At 42.4% G+C, this 19,765-nt stretch overlaps 1 long non-coding RNA gene across 1 annotated transcript in view; it reads left to right on the top strand.

Annotated features, from left to right (window-relative positions):
- Positions 1-445: 445 nt before the first annotated feature.
- The window catches only part of LOC133378395 (uncharacterized), a 37,767-nt gene continuing 18,447 nt past the window's right edge, over positions 446-19,765 (top strand). Inside the window, exon 1 of the long non-coding RNA XR_009760998.1 lies at positions 446-498. This is a non-coding gene — a long non-coding RNA (uncharacterized LOC133378395). The remainder of the gene's footprint in view (positions 499-19,765) is intronic.

Genomic DNA, 19,765 nt, shown 5'->3' on the forward strand with positions numbered 1-19,765 from the left:
GGCACATCAGAGGCCAGTCCATCGGGCCATAAATCTCATGAGTTCGGAAAGCAAGGGGCATCAGCCTTTACACGAGCATGTCATCGCATAATTACCTACATATATTATATTACAGTGTCAGCTGCACTGTTCCAAACACAGACAAACATTTCAGATTTACATCTAAATGAATCTCCAAAATGGTGTTCTATTCTTAGCAATGTCAAACATGAATGTGAACATTTGTTGGCTATGTTTAGCTCAGCTCTATTTAAAAGGCATTTCCTGGAAACATGAATTTTTTGCTTAGAATCTGTCCTGCTAAACATGGACTAAAGAGAAAATATTTACATTCCTCATTAACTTCCACATTTGAAGGACTTGTGTTTTGCATTATTTGTCTTTTGGCGCAGCACATGTACAGCAGAAATCTTACTCTCCAGAGCCAAGCAGCTCTGCTGGAGAGCAGAAAATGGAACCCTCGCAAGAGACTTGTGTACCATGATTAAGTTTAGAAAGGTGAGTTTTCAAAGTTTTCTTCCTTTATGGAACCCTTTCTGCATGAGCATCTGCCTCACAGCATCTGCTGTCACAGTTTGTGGCAGCAAAATGCTATGTATGGATGTATAAGGCAGACATTCATCAGGTACATCTGTAGCAAGTAACTGGGAAATTTACTCTACCTGTATAACATCTGCCTGGACAGTCACAATACTTGTAGTAAGGAATAGGGATATTGGAGAATTCTGTTGGAAACTGAAATTGCCGCTGTTCGAGTTTTTGCCCTAGATCCAGAATGGAAATCCATCCAACCAACCATCCATCTCTTTATTTATTTATTATTTATTAAATTTATATCCCACCCTTCCTCCCAGTAGGAGCTCACAACATTCTTGGGTTGTTTTTTAAAGCCTACAAGCAATGCATAACTTTTTTTTACATTGTTTTGGCATTTCCTTTGAATTGAAATGAATGGTGGAAACAATTATGTCATTAATTGAATACAATTCATAACTTACATAAATAATTGTGTAAATTACATTAAATAGCGGACAGAAAGATGAATAATGGAGTATTTGGTGGAAACTGAATGCTCAGTAAGACAGCTGATCCGAAAGAGTCTTTGGCTGGTCTAATTTACTATGTACCTTGAGGGAGAGGTGTCATTTGATGTCCTGCCCCAGGCCGGAAGATGTTTTGGGGCTGGCCCTGCACAGGTTGAAAACTACTCCTTGAGTAAAGAGATGGAGAAACAGGGAGACGTATTACAGACTAAGGAAGGATCCAGATCAGACAAGTCCTTAAAAGGAAGGCTGCACTGCTGTACTTTTTAAGAACTCTTTTGCCTGTGCAAGTGGAAGTGGCTCGGTGACGAGGAATCAGACCAGCTCAAATGGCCTTACTCTACCCAAAGTGTCAGGCATGGAGCCAGAAAGAAAAGAAGTCAAGTCCATCATTCACTTTGCTCTGGTGGGTCTCTGAGCCTCGCATGAATTACCAGAACACCTCCTGAGTCAGCAGCTCACGCCTACTCTTGGAATAGTCGAGATTCCTGGATGGATGCAGTAACTTGACTCCACTCCTGGCTCAGGGCAGCTGCCAGCTGAAAGGCAAAATAAAATCCCTGCCTGGCCTATTAATAAGGACTATTCTGGGTTCAGAGGAAACCAACCTGACTGATGGATTCCCGTGGCTCAGAGGCTCCAAACAAGGGTTGCTGGGTTGTTCTTTCTTTATTCAGCAGAAGCTAGAATGATGCTAATGGAGTATATATGAGAGAGCAGTGGCTGCTGGTGGCTCCATGTCATTGGGGCGGTGGAATCTGCTCTGGATTTTAGTTTGAACTTTCAAGGAGCTGCCCAAGGTGCTGAAGGCCAAACAATGGCTGCTGTGTTATTCTTTCTTTATTCAGCAGAAGCTAGAATGATGCTAATAGGGTACATATGAGAGATGAAAGCACTGTGGACAGCTCATTGAAAGCTTGGACTAAAACCCAGAGCAGATTCCACTGCCCCACTGACATGGAGCCACCAGCCGCCACTGTGAGAGAATGAGAGAGAGAGTGTGTGTGTGCAGGGTCTGCTGTGGAGATGGTTGGAGTGCAGCAGAGCTAAGACACAGCCCCACAAAAATCTACTCTACCCTCTTCCATCCAGGCAAGCTGGCTCACTGAAGACATTTTGCTGGCCCAAATTATTGCACTAGACAATGTTCCCTAGCACCAGCTTGGGAAACTCAGCTCCTTTCAGCCTTGTTTATTTCAGTCCTGTTGTGCTAAGATTTTGTTGCATTTATAACAGTAAGGTTTTGTAGAAAGAGAATAACAGCAACAGGCATTACCAAGGACATGAAGCAGATTTCCTTATATGCGATGGCATTGCTACAGAACAACTCTACACTGGACTATGGTCCTTAAAATGATTAATGAAATGTTTAAACCTATGAGGATAAGGATATCATCAGTGAGCATGGCACTTTGCAGAGAACATTAAGGCAGGTATCTGCCCGGAGGACCTCACCATGTTGCCACATACTGCTGCTGGTATAAACACTTAAATGGGCATATCACTATCAAAGGAAGACTATTTGACCTGTGCTGATAACAAAACTAAATAACCATAATAACTGCTCTTAGGGTGCACTTCTTGCTTTTTAATAATTTCATCTTAAATTTATCCAAGCATGGGCATCTGAACCTTGGTTGCTGTAAATGTAAATCCCCCCCACCATCTGAAATATAGCACTTGAACTTATATTGAATATTGCTATTTCAATTTATGAAAACTCTCCAATAACACAACTGACAATTCATAAAGGCTCTTGTGCCTTTAACATCTTTTGGGCAGGCAGAAATTCAACAGGCTAAGCCTTTTCTAGTATGTAAATACAATTACAGGGGAAGCTTCATTCATTGACATTCTTTCTGCCAGACAATGTATTACTTGTTTTGTGGCCCCTGATTTATTTGGGAGCTCTTCCCTCCACCCTCAATAGAGGACACAGATTTGCATATATTTGCATGTATATGCATAGTTTGTGCAAATTTGTGCCCTCAGTTGTGAGGGAGGCAAAGGGCCCAATCTACATACAGTATACTCAGTAGTATAGTGGCAAATTTAGAAGTGCAGGCTCCTTTCATGATACTCATAGCCATGCCCCTCCCTCCTTTTTTGTTGCTGGGTTGAGAATGAGATCCTTGTTAATGCCTTCTTTCACAACTACAGACGTCCCTAGGAGCCAATAAGCGCAAAACAGGAGTGTTAGCTACTGAAAAGAGTCTTCTCAGTAGCTGACTCTCCTCCTTTTGCTCTGATTGGCTCCAGGAGGAAAGGACAAGGAAGCATGTTAGAAGACTCTTCTCAATGGCTAACACACTCTCCTTTCATATTAATTTGCTCATAGGATGCTGGAGACATAGGGACCCTGTTGGGACCCTGCTCCCAAAAAAGTAAGGGGTCTAAGAACCCTTGAGATCCTGAACAACTACACCACTGAGTATACTTGGCCCAGAAAATCCTGTTGCCACCCATCACCACTAATATGTGGAGTAGCACAAAAACCCATAGCTCAGTAATTCTAGGACATAATAATCAAATAGCCATACAAGCAACAACAAAAGGTTCAATATGAATTAATGTCCATATTATATTGTCTTCTTATAGCATTCCTAAATGAATTCCAAAGCTGTTCAAATGTTTCTTTCTTTTGTCTCCCTTTGTGCCACCAAATTTTTTTAGTAGGCTTAGCTATTATTTTGAGGATCTCTCTCTTTTCTTGTTCTTATTTGAGTGGGGGCAGACTCTGTTGTGCCTGAGATATTGCTTGTTACACAAGTGCTTTAATTTAGAAAGAAGTGGAAGCCAGCATGCTGGTAGGCACCAGTTACAAACATTAGGTGTGACCTCTGGACTCCTGCCAATTTTCCATTGCAGCCTTGTGTGAGGCCTCATTTGAAGGGCCCTTGAAGTAAGCATGACTGGAAGAACAAATGGCCTTTTCTTCCCCCTTCTTTTCAACAAGTGGGAGTTTATTATAGCCCCTCAGCTTTGGATGTAAAGAATGTGTACTATAAAACAAGAATTTCCAACAGTTTCTGATGGGTGGAGGTGTCTTGATTTGTTCTTTCATAAGAAAAACCCTTCGTTTCATCCACATCCACAATAAATAACAAAGAGATACAGGGCTGTTTGTCACAAGGCTCAAACTACATGTTATACTTAAAGCATTTTAAAGGGTTTAATAAGAAAAAAGAATGTTAAGGTTACAGTGAACAAGATGTTAACTCCTCCTTGAGGGTCCCTCCTTGCAATATTGTTCCTGCCTATTACATATTCCTTCCTGTTAGACAATCAAGGATAAAGGACTAACTAAATTATTAGAAACTAATTGTGAAAAGCAATTTTACTGATTGCTAGGTTGATTTTTCTGCCCAGAAACCCTGAAAAGGCCTCATGCTGAGCTGAACTCAATGGGAAAATTGGAAATTAGGCCTGAGTTGCCACGTAGGTGGCCAGCCAGCTAACTGTGGTGTGTACAGCAGTCATCTAGGGCTGTTTTCATCTTTTGCCATCAAGTACTCAAGAAAAATAAGAAAAAATAACCACTATGATTGTAAGTATAGTGTGTGCTTTAAAAGAGTAAAAGATAACTTAGGCCATATATTTTTTAGATCACTTTTAAGTTATCTCTTTATTTCACTCTTTAGCAATAAACACCCAATTCTGCTCTATGCGTCAAACAAACTCTTACTTCTTACTGGAGACAAACAAACATGCTTTTTTATCGCTGGCTGGATAGAGAACACAATTGAAACTGAAAAGCAGATCAAAGGAATGTCCAAGGGAGAGAGTCTAACTCTAGCCCATAATACAAAGTTCCAATATTTAACTCTTCGAAGGTCATGTTATTATACAGGCTGTGTTTTTTTCAAGATCACTTAAGTAATCATAGGGTAATTGCGATCATGAAAAATCCACCCTCAGTCAGGGAAAATTTTGAGTGAGCAGACTTTGGTGGGGGGGATTCTTCCAGATGAAGCTTTTGTTGTGCACCCATCTGACCTTATTCACCAAATTTTTCAGGGGGTCCTATTCTCAAACTGCTTCCATTCTTAAAACAAGCTGACATTCTTTAAAGACAAGCTGTCATTGTCTGATATGTCACAAATTAAAAAGACAATTTTCCAAAAAAATCCAGGGGGGGGGGAAGCATAGCTCGGGAGGGCAGTGCACCCATTTGCCTCACTCTGGCTATAGGGTTGGCTTTAAAAGGGAAGACATTGACACCAATCAGAAATTTATTCATAAGCATTATAGTCACATGAAGGGGGCAATTTTGGCTCTGATTGTGTTGGGGAGGGAAAATACTCCCTTCCCCATACACTGCCTCCCCTAAGGATCACACACGCACACACACATACACAGACATGTGTCTGCTGTTGTTCGTATAAGAGAAGAGATGGAGATGCAGGGCACTTCCAAACAACCTGTTTATTTAGCATTCATCCTGATTTCTGGGGAGATTAGACCATGTTTGCAGGGAGATTAGACAATGCAGCCTCAAAGCAAGTATTGCCCCACACATTTTCCAATGCATTTCCCTGCCCCTTTCCATATCGCAAAAAGTCTGGAGGTTTTGAGCAGGGCCTCCCAATCAACGGTCTGAATTTGCCAATATATCATTGAATCCCACCAGAAAATAGTGATAGTCTGGAAGTGCCCTAGTCCAAAAACCATGAATGGATTATGCTCGAAAGCTCTGGCAATCTCTGAGGTACCTTAATTATTTGGGTCCCTGGATAACCCTACCATATAGAAAAGTGAAGCAAACTGCTTCAGGTGACAGAATTTAGGGGGACAGATGATGACTCTTGGAACCACTGTCTATTATCTTTGTGAAATTGTGGAGGATGGGTGAAGTGCCGGATGACTGGAGAAGGGCTAATGTCCCAATTTTCAAAAAGGGCAAAAAGGAGGAACCTGGGAACTACAGACCAGTCAGCCTCACATTGATACCTGGGAAAATTCTGGAGCAGATTATAAAGCTGTCAATCTGTAAGCACCTTGAAAACAATGCAGTGGTTACTAGAAGCCAACATGGATTTATCAAGAACACATCCTGCCAAACTAATCTTATCTCATGTTTTGATTGGGTAACCTCCCTGGAAGAGAATTCCCTGTGGGAATGCTGCGGATATAATATATCTCGACTTCAGCAAAGGTTTTGACAAAGTGACCCATGATATTCTGATTAGCAAGATAGCTAAATGTGGGCTGGATGGAGCAACTATCAGGTGGATCCATAGTTTGCTACAGAATTGTACTCAAAGAGTACTTATCAATGGTTCCTTCTCAAACTGAGGGGAGGTAATATGTGGGGTACTGCAGGGCTCAGTCCTGGGTCCAGTGCTCTTCAACTTTTTTATTAATGACTTGGATGAGGAGGTGCAAGGAATGTTATCAAATTTGCAGATGATACAAAATTGGGAGGGGTAGCTAATACTTTGGAAGACAGAAACAAAATTCAAAGGGATCTTGATAGGCTGGCATTGGGCTGAAAACAGAATGAAATTTAACAGAGATAAGTGCAAAGTTCTACACCTAGGAAAAAGAAACCAAATGCACAGTTATAAGATGGGGAATACTTCTTAGCAATACTACCTGCGAGAAGGATCTTGGGATTGTTGTTGATCACAAGCTGAATATGAGCCAACAATGTGATGTGGCTGAAAAAAAGGCAAATGCTATTTAGGCTGCATTAACAGAAGTATAGTTTCCAAATCGCGTGAAGTATTGGTTCTAGGGTTGCCAGGCTCAGAGTCTGAGAATGATTCTGTATCTTTAAGAGAAGAGAAAATTCAGCCAAGTGCAGGTTTTCGTGCAACACTGTAATGGGAAAAACCACAAGGTGGAATTCTCCCTTCCCTCTGCACAACTTTTAAAGATACAGAAGACCTCTTGGTTGCCAGGCCCAGCCTCCAAGAGGTCTTCTGTATCTTTAAAAGTTGTGCAGGGGGAAGGGAAAATTCCACCTTGTTGCAAGAAAACCTGCACTTGGCTGAATTTTCTCTTCTCTTAAAGATACAGAATCATTCTCAGGCCCTGAGCCTAGCAACCCTAATTGGTTCCCCTCTATTTGGCATTGGTTAGGCCTTATCTTGAGAACTGCGTCCAGTTCTGGTCTCCGTACTTCAAGAAGGATGCAGACAAACTGGAACGGGTTCAGAGGAAGGCAATGAGGATGATCAGGGGCTGGAAACAAAGCCCTATGAAGAGAGACTGAAAGCATGTTTAGCCTGGAGAAGAGAAGACTGAGGGGAGATATGATAGCACTCTTCGAGTAGTTGAAAGGTTGCCACACGGGAAGGCCAGGATCTCATCTCAATCATCCCAGAGTGCAGTTCACAAAATAATGGGCTCAAGTTACAGGAAGCCGGATTTCACCTGAACATTAGGAAAAACTTCCTAACTGTTGGAGTGGCATGACAATGAAACCAATTACCTAGGGAGGTGGTGGGCTCTCAAACAATGGAGACATTCAAGAGGCAGCTAGAGAGCCACCTGTCCAGTATGCTTTAAGTTGGATTCCTGCACCAAGAGGGGACCTTTTAAGCGTTAATAGCCTTATAGGCCCCTTCTAACTTTTGATTTTAAAAAAAATGGAAATAGATATTTCCATCCATAAAAAAGCACAACCCTCCATTTTGCCCATTCACAATGTCATGTTATGTTTCACAGGCAGAACAATCCTAATCTGCTGCTGCAGTGGCTCTGCAGAGCAGCGGAGTTACCTCCGCATCCACAGCCCAGCCACTCACAGTGGCAGCAGGAGGAGGTAAGCCAATCCCTGCACCAGCTCCCTCTGCAACTTGGGCTAGAGGATCAGGCTGTCCATCAGCCAGCACTAGCTGAGACCAGCTCAGGACTCAGCAGATTCCTGGACAGCTCAGCCATGCCTCACCCTCAGAGCACTTCATTTTGGGGCCTTCCACTGGTTGGAATACAGCTGGTGAGCCTCCTGCCCACCCAAACATGTGGCGGATAGAAGGGGAGATCTGCACCGGTGGAGTGACACAAGTGCCACTCCAGTGGTGGTGGACAGCAGGAGGCCAACTGAGCCACCAGAAAAGAGCAGAGGGATGCCTCCTCTCAATCCAAACCCCTCACAGCTAGGGATGGGATCCCTTAACTGGTGCCACTTCAAAAGCATTCTGTTGATCTAACAGGCAATATCAATTTGAGTTCGTTCTTTCTCCATTTTGTGCTGCTTTCCCGGTCTGATTTTTCCCCTCTTCAAAAATATAGATGTTAATATTATGTATTCTGGCTAAGGAGGAAATCAGCTTTCAGTGTCCTCCCACTCCTAGAGTCAATGTGGTTGAGATTTGGCTCTTTCCCTCCCATTTGGAGTTGGGATTACTAGAGTGGTGTGGGATGGCAGACAGAGAGTGCGCTCTATAATGCTGTGCTGTGCGTAAAAATTGTACAGTACAAGAACAATATATCTGAGGGAATATTCAAGGGGGGAAATCCCACTGAAGTTTGGAGCAAACAGGATCACTCCACAAAAAAATCTGGTGCTAAATCCGAATTCAGCAGAATTCTCACCCAGCCCTACTCACAGCCCAGTGTAAGGGGGGACTTGGACATTTACTCTAGCGCTTTTGCACAGTTCTTGAGATTAACTTTTAAGGCTGTGTGCAGTGCACACAGGTACAAAAATATTTGCACACATGCCTAGATTGGAAAAAGGTAGTGGAGGGCAAGGGAGGAGTGACTGAAAGAGAGGGACAGAAAAACACAGCCCAGAAATATTCCATCAAGCCCTGCCCACTGGTGTGGCTGGCAAGCAGCAGCAAATCTCCATGACTTTAAAAAGGGAAACCTGCCAAACTTGCCCACAGATAAAATCGGTCTTTATGACCCATCTGTGATACGACCCCCATCAAGAAGCATTCTTGATCCTCCTTTTAAGTGTGTAGCAGCAGTTTACTAACTTTATATTAATTCCAACATCTTTACCATAAGGTTTCAATCATACATTTTAAAATCAACTAATAGGAGTGGCGAAAGTATCTGTTGACAAGTTGGGAAACTCATGCAATGAGCACAAGAATCACAATTTTCTCTAAAAATAGAGAAATCGAGCAATGATGAGGGAAATAAAAATATACAAATGAAGAACTGTAATTGAAAACCAGTTGTTACAGTAATTTTCAGCAGAATCTGGCTGGCTCTGGCCAGTGTTTAATCCAAAAGCTCCTCAGGAATGAAAGTCTTTTGCAGGCCAATTTAACTTGGCTGGGAAAGGCTGGAATGTTCATTTCCCTGCATCCCTCTTGCTTAAGCAAGTGGTCTGCGGCATGGAGCCTGATCCCTTTGTCTCTTTCTATCGTTGCCATGGGCTGTCAGCTTCTCTGTTAGTGTGTTTGCTATATGCTTGCTTGAAATGGAAGTGGAAGGTAAGGAGTGAAATAGCAAAAGCTTCTCTCTTTTGGAAATACATTTTCCTTAAGAAGGAATCTATGCAAGAATTGGGCTGGAGGAGCTGAGCAGATTAGGGATGGGGAGAAATTCGATTCAGTTCACATTTCAAGCCAAATCTATCAAATTTGCATGTTGACAACCGAAATACAGCCATCCTTTGAAATTTGCATGTATCCGAATTTTGCAATGCAGTTCCCCAACCAAAGATTGTTTACAAAAATGCATGTATTAGGGGATAGTGTGCATAAAAATGAATATATTAGTGAAAAAATACAAAAATGAATTATATTGGGAGACGTTGCCTGCAAAAATGTGTATGTTAGTCAAAACTACATACAAAAGTATTATGCTTATTAGGTGAAATTCATACTAAAATGCTGAAGAAGATTTTCATGAAGATTTTTTTTAAAAAAAATCTCCAGTTCTTACAGGAAAGTGAAGAGCTGAATTTAATATCGGAAAAATTAGAAATGGAGAGAACCAAAATTGACAGATCCTTCCATCTCTAGTGCACATCACAGCAATGTCCTGTGTTCAGGTCAAATGTCAAAACTGGACATCCTGAGATTCTTGGCTTTTGTTTTTGAATGTCTCTGTTTTTATGGATACAGAGAAAAGCTTGCCAATTATGGGTGAATGTATCTTTTAATGTTTAAGAAACCAAGGCTGCTTTTTTGCAGTCCAGATAAGGAGCTTCAGGCCCTCCCCACCTTCTTGTCCTTGGAATCATGCACGCCATGCACCAAGGAGGAGGAAGGGCTAACGTCACAAGGGAGAAATGGAGAACTGCTTCAAATGTCACATTTCTTTCTTTGCTCCTGCACTGCAGCCATTTTATTCATCATTACTTGGTGCTTATAAGGACATTCTCCTTGTTTTCGCTGGACTCTTCCTCTGTTCGTATGACTTCCCATGTGTGAAAGGCAGAAATGTAGCTTTAAATGTATCTAATATTTAAACCTTATCAATGACCATACAGGTAAATGGGTTTGCAAACAAAAATTTCACCTGTGAGCAGAAGTGTTCTTTCCGAAACATATTTTGGAAGCTGCCGTGGGTTCTGTGTGACAAAGTGGCTAAGAATAAGTTGAAACCAAACAGTCATATTTAGAGTACACCCAGTGAAATAAATGGGAAATTAGTCCCATTGATTTCAGTGAGTCTTCTCTTCCACTATATGACAAAGTCTGATTCCCATCCTTTTTTCTCTTCTTCTTTTTTTAGTTCTCTGCTCACTCCCCCCCCCGTAGGGTTCTAAACACTGGAAATGGCTTCTTATTTTTTTTACATTCCAACCTCTCCTCCATGAACAGAAAAGTCTCTTAGGTTATTATGCACAGCCAATGACAGAGCACCTGCTTTGCATGCAAAAGATCTCCGGCTCAATATGTGGCATCTCCTGGTGGGGCTCAGAAAGATCCCTGTCTGAAACCCTGGAAATCCAGTGCCAGTCACCAATAGTCACCTATTTTGGGTATCTGGCAGCTTCCTATTGTCCTAAAAGTAGAAACTGGCACCACCGAGTTTTTGCAGCCCTAAAATGCAACACTTCAGATTTGCAGAGCTCTGGGAGTGCTGGGCTTCTTTGCCTCAAAATCAATGCATCTATCAAAAGCACACCACACGCAGTCAAGAGATAAGAGAGGCAGAAAATGCAAAAACAACGGCCCTGTTGGCAACTTCTCAAGAGCTCTCAACAAATGAGAGAGAGAGAGAGAGAAGGAAGAAGTGGAGAAGGAAAAGACATGGCAATGACTGAGAAGGAGCCCTGATTTTAAAACAGACTCTCTTCTGCCTCAGGTGAAAGTGAGAGTAAGAGGAAGGGAAGGTGGAAAGAGGCGAGAGAAGGCTGCAAGTTCAGCAAAGTAAAAGAGAACGCAGCAGCAGCTGTTACCGGGCTCCCCTAGTACTGGCTTTGTCTTTCCAAACATCCCACAGACACATACCTTCTAACGTAAATCTATATATACAAGAAAGACAAATGGTTGCCTCATTTTCTTTCTATGCCTGCAATCATGTAGGTGAAAATCTACTTGTTAGGTTGTGAGTGTATGTGTATGCACATCAGTACGCTGATGATACCCTGCTCTGTTTCTCAGTAATGTCTGAATTGGGAGATGCTGTGTAAGCTCTGGACCGCTGCCTGGACTCAGTGGTGGGCTGGATGAGGGCCAATAAACTGAGTCTGAATCCTAGCAAGATGGAGGTGCTGTGGGTAGGTGGTTCTCAAGTCCAGAAAATTGGTCAATTGCCTGCTTTGGATGGGGTCGTAGTCCCTCTGAAAGAGCAGGTTTATAGTCTGGGGGTGCTCCTGGATCCATCTTTGTTGCTAGAAGCCTAGATGTCCTCAGCGGCTAGGAGTGCCTTTTACCAACTTTGGCTGATAACAACGCTGTGGCCATTTCTGGACTGGGATAGCTTGGGCACTGTTGTCCATGGGCTGGTAGCTTCCAGGCTCAATTACTGTAATGTGCTCTATGTGGGGCTGCCCTTGAGGTTGGTCTGGAAGCTGGGGCAGGATATTGCCAACATGTTACCCCACTGCTGACATAATTGCACTGATTGCCCATTTGCTGTCAGGCCAAGCAAGGTGCTGGTTTTGGTGTATAAAGCCCTATACAGCATGGGACCAAGTTACCTGAAAGATTGTCTTACTCCTTATATACCCAGTTGATCATTGCATTCTGGAGATGAGGGCCTCCTGCAAATACCATCTCATCAGGAGGTCTATTCCACACAACATAGGAAATGGGCCTTTAGTACTGTGGCACCAACCCTTTGGAATTCCCTCTCCTTTAGTATTAGACAGGCACCATCTCTGTTATGTTTTCAGCACGTACTGAAGACTTTCCTCTTTCAACAAGACTTTTAAGTAGAGACCTTATCCCAGTCTGTGTTGGAACTGTTTGAAAAAAAACAAACAAAAAAATGTTTTAAGAATTTATTTTTCAAGATGTTTTCAAGATGTTTTTAAAGGTGTTTTGTTTTTAGTGTTTTTGTTTGCCATCCTGGGCTCTTTCTGGGAGGAAGGGTGGGATATAAATGTAATTAATTAATTAATAATATTCTCTTCCCTCTGGTGTGGGCAGGTGGAGGGGACATCACACATGGATAAGATATGGCATTGCATCCAAGCCTAGTTACAGGGCAACATGGACCCACCTCCAGGGCAGGCAAGTGGGAGAAGGTTTTCTCTGGCACTCACAGGAGGAGTGAATGGTTCTGGCAACACTTTAACCTAGGAAAGTATAATGTGTAAACTGTAGAAAGGCTCATAAACTGAAGCAAGAGAAGATTCACAAGTGATAATTAACACATTTTAAAATGCATGTGTGATTTCTGCCTTCGTCTTCTGCTTTGGTAGGATTTAAGTGACACAGTTGTGCTCAGGAGTGCAAACTAGGAAACCCAGGATCTGATATTTATCTGACTGTAGTGAAGATTTCCAGTTTTCCAAAAATGCCATAAATCAAAGGTTGGCTGAAAGGGATCTGCAACTCTGTTCTAAAATCCTGATTACGGAAAGGGATTTTGAGGCACAATGGGGAGGGAGTGGTGGGTGTTTAAAATAAAACATTATTTTCCTCTAATGCCTGCACAAAAAATGAATTTATGGGATTTGTTTAATACGCCTTGGCAATTGGAGATTACCCAAAGTTCCTCCATCCATATACAATATTTTAAAATTGTGATTTATGAAGGATACACACTAACTGAACAGAAGAAGGTCAGTTTCCACTAGCAATTCACTCTGTGACAGAGCTGTGAGGGTGATCCAAAACAGTACAAATAAAAAAAATCTGTATTGCATGGTGCTTTTTGCTCTCCACCTTTTGGTACATTTCATTCAAAGCTCGCAAGAGCAATGATAATTGCATCTGGTTCGCTTTTTCAGTCTGAGGAAGGAGTTAGGGGAATAGTACTGCAACTCCAGATGTGGTATTGCTTTTATTCTAACCATTCAGCAGAGAGAGCGAGGACCTGAAAAAGCCTTCTGTTGTTATGGCAACAGCATCTCTGGAACTGATCTGTGTAGTAGGCGGTGGCAACTTCCTAGCTGAGAAGATGAACTGAGGCCTAGTTGGCATTGTTAGCTGCTGGTATCAAAAATCCATAGGCAAAGAAGATCAGTGCCTGGAATGAATTAGTTTGGTTTAACTAAGTTCACTGAATTAATTCAAAAATCTCTGAATTAGATGGGAAAGTAGTTCCCATAACTGCCAAGTGAATTGAAAGTGAATTAAATTCATTTTGGGGTAGATTTTGAATGATTTCTGGGTCATCTTCAAGTTCATTCCCTTACTTCTTTTTTCTTTTACTCTTTAGACTCTTTCGGCTTTTAAACTTAAAGCCCATAATTGCTGGTGGAAACAAATTCACATTCCACTATGTGTAAGTCTTAGTCTTCTTAATTATATTTTTCTGCTTCAGCACAGTAGCTTCTAACATTCTGAATGCTGAAAAAAGACTGAGGATCATTTAGATGAACTTTGAATTGAACTGTGAACATGAACCGAACTAGTTCAGTTTGCAAATCATGAACATGAACTGGAATAAGTTCCTTTTTGGATATGCTGAACCTGAACAAGAACAAGTTTCTTTTTAAAATAAACTTTCCAAGCTCTGAAGAACATGAAAAACATTTGTTCTGTCAAGGGAAGCAGAAGATGCTGGATGGAAGAATTAGTTGACTAGATCTTGGTGGGGGAAAGAATATATCAAGATGAGATTACTGTGTTGAGCGGCACGGGATGGGGGATGGGGTACGCATAAGATACCACTCCTAAACCAAGATAATTCTCTGAATGTGTATGCAGGGCAAGTCTCTATACTTGCTTATTCATTTCCTAAAGTGTAGGTAAAACAAGGAAGGATACAGAGTAATTAGAAAAAGATGCGCCTGAAGCTCAACAAATCAACAATCAATTTTATTAAGGCTATTTGGAGAAGTGCATTGGGAAGAAGTTTGGAAAACAGAACACTGACTCTACTAATCAAACTCTAGAAAAGGAACTAGAAGGAAGTTAAATAAACCATAGAGCAGAGGCCTCAGCAACAGCCTCCCCAAACAGGGCCAGACAGTGGAGGAGGAACAGGAAGAGGTGTCATACTGCAGGGCAAGAAACAGACTGCAGACTAGGACAGGCAAAAAAATATGCTTAATTCTGACCATGGTGTGCTAGTGGCACCTCCTCTTCCTTCTTCACGATCTGGCCCTTCTGGGAGGCTGTTGCAGAGGCCTCCCTCTGTTGTTTGGCCTGGCGTGGCCTTCCTGTCCTGCACCCTTCTTCTCCATGGCGGTGGGGGGATGGTGGATCCACAATGGATCTGCGGCAGCTGTGGATCCCATCACTAGAATTCCCTTGCATGCTGATTGGCTCCCACCATCTGTTTTTGTGGGGAGAAGAAAGCCATGACAAAGAGAGTAATGAGGAGTTGAGAGAGAGTGACGTTTACAGAGAGCTAAGGAGGGTAGACAGCCAAGCCCAGGTATTTACTTACTTCAATTCTTTAGGCAGAGGTTCCCAAACGGTGGTCCATGCCCCTTGGCCCATGGCTTGGGCTTACTTTTTTAAAAAACAAACTGTGCTGGGGTCTGGGCCTAGCTGGGAGGGCGGGGAGAGATATCACTGCAAGCTCAGGCTGCCAGCCCAGGCTGCCAGCCGGCAGCAATCATTTGGAGAGATTGGGGCTTGCTTGCTTAAAAAAAAAAGGATGGATGCAGTGGTGGGTCCCTGCATGCTCAGGTGGTTCCTTGCCCCAGGGAGGATCTTTTTCTGAAGGAAGGTGTTGCTCATGTAGTGTGTGGGGGGAGAGAAAGGCTGTGAGAGGGTGTGGCTGTGAGGGGGTGTGGCATGACTCATGAAGGGACCCTGTACGTTGAAATTTGCCACTACACTACTGCCTAATGCACACATTTTTGTATGCAATTTTGTATCATACAAATATTTTTGCAAGCAATTTTCCCTAATATAATGCATTTGTTTATGTTCTTTTCACTAAGATAGCATTTACGCACACTTTCCCCTAATAATATATGCATTGTTGAACACATTATTTGGCTGGAGAACTGCTTTGCAAAATTTGGAGAAGTATGAATTTTGAAGGATGCCTGTGTTTCAGTTCGCATATTGTTTGAGGTAGTGTGAATTAGATAGATTTGCCTTTAAATGCAAACTTTTTTTCTCCCCCATCCTATGGTACGTTTTTCCCCATAATTAACAATCGTTCTTCAAGCATAAGGTTATTTGTCACCTATGCCATCACAATGCGGTGCACAGTGCCACCCCACCACTGGAACATGATGTTCTCATTAATATTGTGCTACCTGAGCGCCTAGAGAGGACTGTAATTTGTTGCCCTTCCCCGGCAAATGATAAGAGCAGCAACCTTCTACACCTTTTACATCTGGTCCAACACTTGGCCCAGATATATTCTCAGTGAAACATGGTACAGTGTTGTTGTCGTTTTGAAATCCCTGGAACTGATGGCATTACACTTAGCCACTTTTTGATGCAAACAGGTATAAATAGGTGTCCGCAAGAAAAGTAGAAAACGATACTAAAACAGACTTAATGTTGGGGTCTCTGTGTTTCATGCTTATTATGAGATTCTCTTGGCTTCGTGCAGTTGAGATGTCTTTTGTCACCAAGAGATTATTTTGCAGGATAGGCCCTTTGCTTAGTGCTGACCATTCTTTTCTATGTTTTCTTTCCCACCCCAAAGCAATTTTGCTTCTTGTCTTTTTGAGAAACTGAGAAGGACTGTTGACAAGAAGGAGCCCTATTAGCCAAGACACTCTCCTAGAGCTGTTTGGGAAGAGACGTTAGGCTGCTGTCGAAACCAAGCACTGATCCTGCCAGCCAGGGCTTATTCTGCCTGACATCTGCTTTTTGGGGTAATGCCATGCATATTAGAAGCCATCAAAAGCCATTTGCCACCAAGTCGCGCTGTTCCCAGGGACACACGTCGCTGGAGGGTGTCTCTAGGGTCTGTCCAGTGGAGATGGCACCAATCATGACCTCAGAGGTTCTGGGGAGAGCAAACAGTCATAGCACAGAGCACAAGAGAATCTCCTTTTTCTCTGTCGATATTTTATTTATTTTATTTATTTATTATTTGATTTATATCCCGCCCTTCCTCCCAGCAGGAGCCCAGAGTGACAAACAAAAGCACTAAAAACACTTTAAAACATAATAAAAACAGACATTAAAATACATTAAAACAAAATTTTAAAAACTTTTTTAAAAGCTTTGAAGTCTTTTTTTTTTTAAAAAAACCCTTTTTAAAAAAAACTTTAAAAGCATATTAAAAAGCAATTTCAACACAGAAGCAGACTGGGATAAGGTCTCAACTTAAAAGGCTTGTTGAAAGAGGAAGGTCTTCAATAGGTGCCGAAAAGGTAACAGAGATGGCGCCTGTCTAATATTTAAGGGGAGGGAATTCCACAGGGTAGGTGCTGCCACACTAAAGGTCTGTTTCCTATGTTGTGCAGAATGGACCTCCTGATAAGATAGTATCTGCAGGAGGCTCTCACCTGCAGAGCGCAGTGATCGACTGGGTATGTAAGGGATAAGACAGTATTTCCAAGCTATATAGGGCTTTGTACACCAAAACTAGAACCTTGAACTTGGCTCAGTAGCAAATGGGCAGCCTCTGCAATTCTTTCAGCAGCGGGTTGACATGTTGGCGTTACCCTGCCCCAGTGAGCAGTCTTGCTGCCACATTTTGCACCAGCGGCAGCTTCCAGACCAACCTCAACTCTGCCTTCTTCTCTTTCCCCCCCTCTTTGTAACCCATCATTCCTTTCATTGTTCGTTCTTTGGAACTGACTGTCCAACAACTAGGGATATAAGAAAGCCCCATTTTCCATTCTGCCCTATATTTGTTGCATGCAGCACTATTTCCGTTCTGCTGCAGGTCATTTTCTGCCAAAACCTACATTATTTGTCTCACTGTCCACTGTGGTGAGATTTTGTAACTTTTGTAATTTATGTAATTAATTACGTAAATCACGCAAATTACATTGTCATTGTATTTTCAGTGCAAAGGAAAAACAATGCAAATGGGGAGGCATAATCAATTATGTACAGTATTGTTTGCAGACTTAAAGCAACAGCAACAGTGATTACCAATCACATTCGCTGGATTGATTTTCTTTCTGGACACGGGATGAACAAGGAAACATACGCAATTTCTATTCTAATTTTGTTTTCATCAGAATTCTCCATCACCCACCCACCTCACAATTGAAACTATGGTAAAGATAAGTGGTGAGAAAGAAATAGTCGCAGTTAATTAGCCCCTAATATCACAATGGCTTAAGTAAAATGTTGACAAAATTCAAATATTAGATTCAGAATATAGGCTACAATCTAAACTACTGAGCGATTCATTCCATACACCTGTAGGTGCCTTTGACCTATCTTTTCTTTTAAATAGCAGCGTACTCATTCTGTTTTCACGCTGCTTTTGAAATAATGTATGGGCAAAGTTCAAAAGTGGCTTATGGTGTGGCATGAATTTTGGTGTAGCCATTCAAAGCGGGAAAACCTTGGAAGATCCAATGGGCACATTCAAGCTTTTAGATGTGCCTAAATCAGCCCTCTGGATTGTGGCCATGGTGTTCTAACTAGGGATGTGCTAGAATTCTGCCCTATTTGAATTTGGTACCAACTTTTCCATGTATTAGCTAATTATTGTTGCAGCAATTTTCCACTGCTATTTTCAAAAATAGATTTTTTAAAAAAAATCCACCTCTAAAATATTGATATTAATAATGATAGTTTTATCAATATATCTTTTATTGATTGATACAGTAATACCACAGTTAAATCCTCCATGAACAAAGCTCCTTTTTAAAGGTGAACCTGACCAGTTTTGCTTTGCTATGGATAAACTTTGGGCCTGTGCCTTTGCTTTAAGGTGAAACTGACCAGCCTGTGCCTTTGCTTTGCTATCAATAAACTGACAAGCCTGTGCCTTAGCTTTGCTAGGGTGAAACTGGCATGCCTGTGTGTTGCTTTGCATTAAAGAGCTCTCTTGTTTTCTCCCAGGGCTGGAGAGGGAAAGATCCAATAAGATTCAGAGGTGGAGAAGGAAGGGATGGGGAAGGCAGGGGAGTGGGTGGGTGTGGGTGCTGGGTAGGCACCCTTTAAAGCCCCTGTTTCAGCTGCCCCCATCATCTATGAGTGGGTGTAGGAACCTATCACTATTCTTTCCATGTTATTCCTACCTCTCGTGCCAAAGTTTCTGTTATGTCCAAGAACGCATCTACTTTGTTAACTGAGCTATTACTGTATTTCCTTTCAAAATATCATTATTTCCTTTCAAAATATTGATATCAATATTTGGTGGGAGGAAAAAATGGACTGGTAAAAGCAGCGGATAGCAGATACTGTAGGTTGATGAAATGTTTTCGAAGTGGCATCAGCTGATGGATCCCATCCCAATTCCAACATACACTGAGCTTTCAGGATACTAACTTCAAACTTTGAGGTACTTCAACAGTTCTGTAGAGGGAATTCAGATCTGTTTTTTGGGCAGGGGTGAAGCACACCCTATGAAAGTCATGGGTGCAAGCAGGCATGAATATGTAGGCCAGAGCTGCTGGATAAGATTTCAAAAGTAAAGGATATTTTGAAAATGGAAATTTCTATGGATTTTATATGGATGTGTGAAGTAGGAAAAAAGTGGCAGCCATTGTGTTCTGTGTTACTGTGATGGTCAATCATCGTGATGGGAGCTGTAAGCCAACAGCATCTGGAGGGCGACAGTTTCCCCATCCCTGTCCTAGTCACATAGAACATAATAGTTGCCACTTTTGGCTGTGCTGGCTGGGGCTGATGGGGTTCCTGAAGAGACCCTCCCTGGACCCAGAAAATCTTAATAACTATAGGCCGGTAGCAAATGTTCCATTCCTGGGCAAGGTCCTTGAACGAGTGGTGGCAGGCCAGCTCCAGACGCTCTTGGATGAGACCGAATATCTGGATCCATTTCAGTCGGGCTTTAGGCCTGGTTTTGGCATGGAAACAGCCTTGGTCACCCTGTATGATGACCTCTGTCGGGAGAGAGACAGGGGGAGTGTGACTCTGTTGATTCTCCTTGATCTCTCAGCGGCTTTCGATATCCTCGACCATGGTATCCTTCTGGGAAGACTGGCTGAGTTGGGAGTGGGAGGGACTGCATGGTGGTGGTTCCGCTCCTACTTGGCAGGTCAGCTCCAGAAGGTGGTGCTTGGGGAACATTGCTCGGCACCCTGGACTCTCCAGTATGGGGTTCCGCAGGGGTCAGTTCTGTCC

This window comes from Rhineura floridana, chromosome 2 (assembly GCF_030035675.1).
Source record: "Rhineura floridana isolate rRhiFlo1 chromosome 2, rRhiFlo1.hap2, whole genome shotgun sequence".
In the NCBI taxonomy this organism is placed as follows: Eukaryota; Metazoa; Chordata; class Lepidosauria; order Squamata; family Rhineuridae; genus Rhineura; species Rhineura floridana.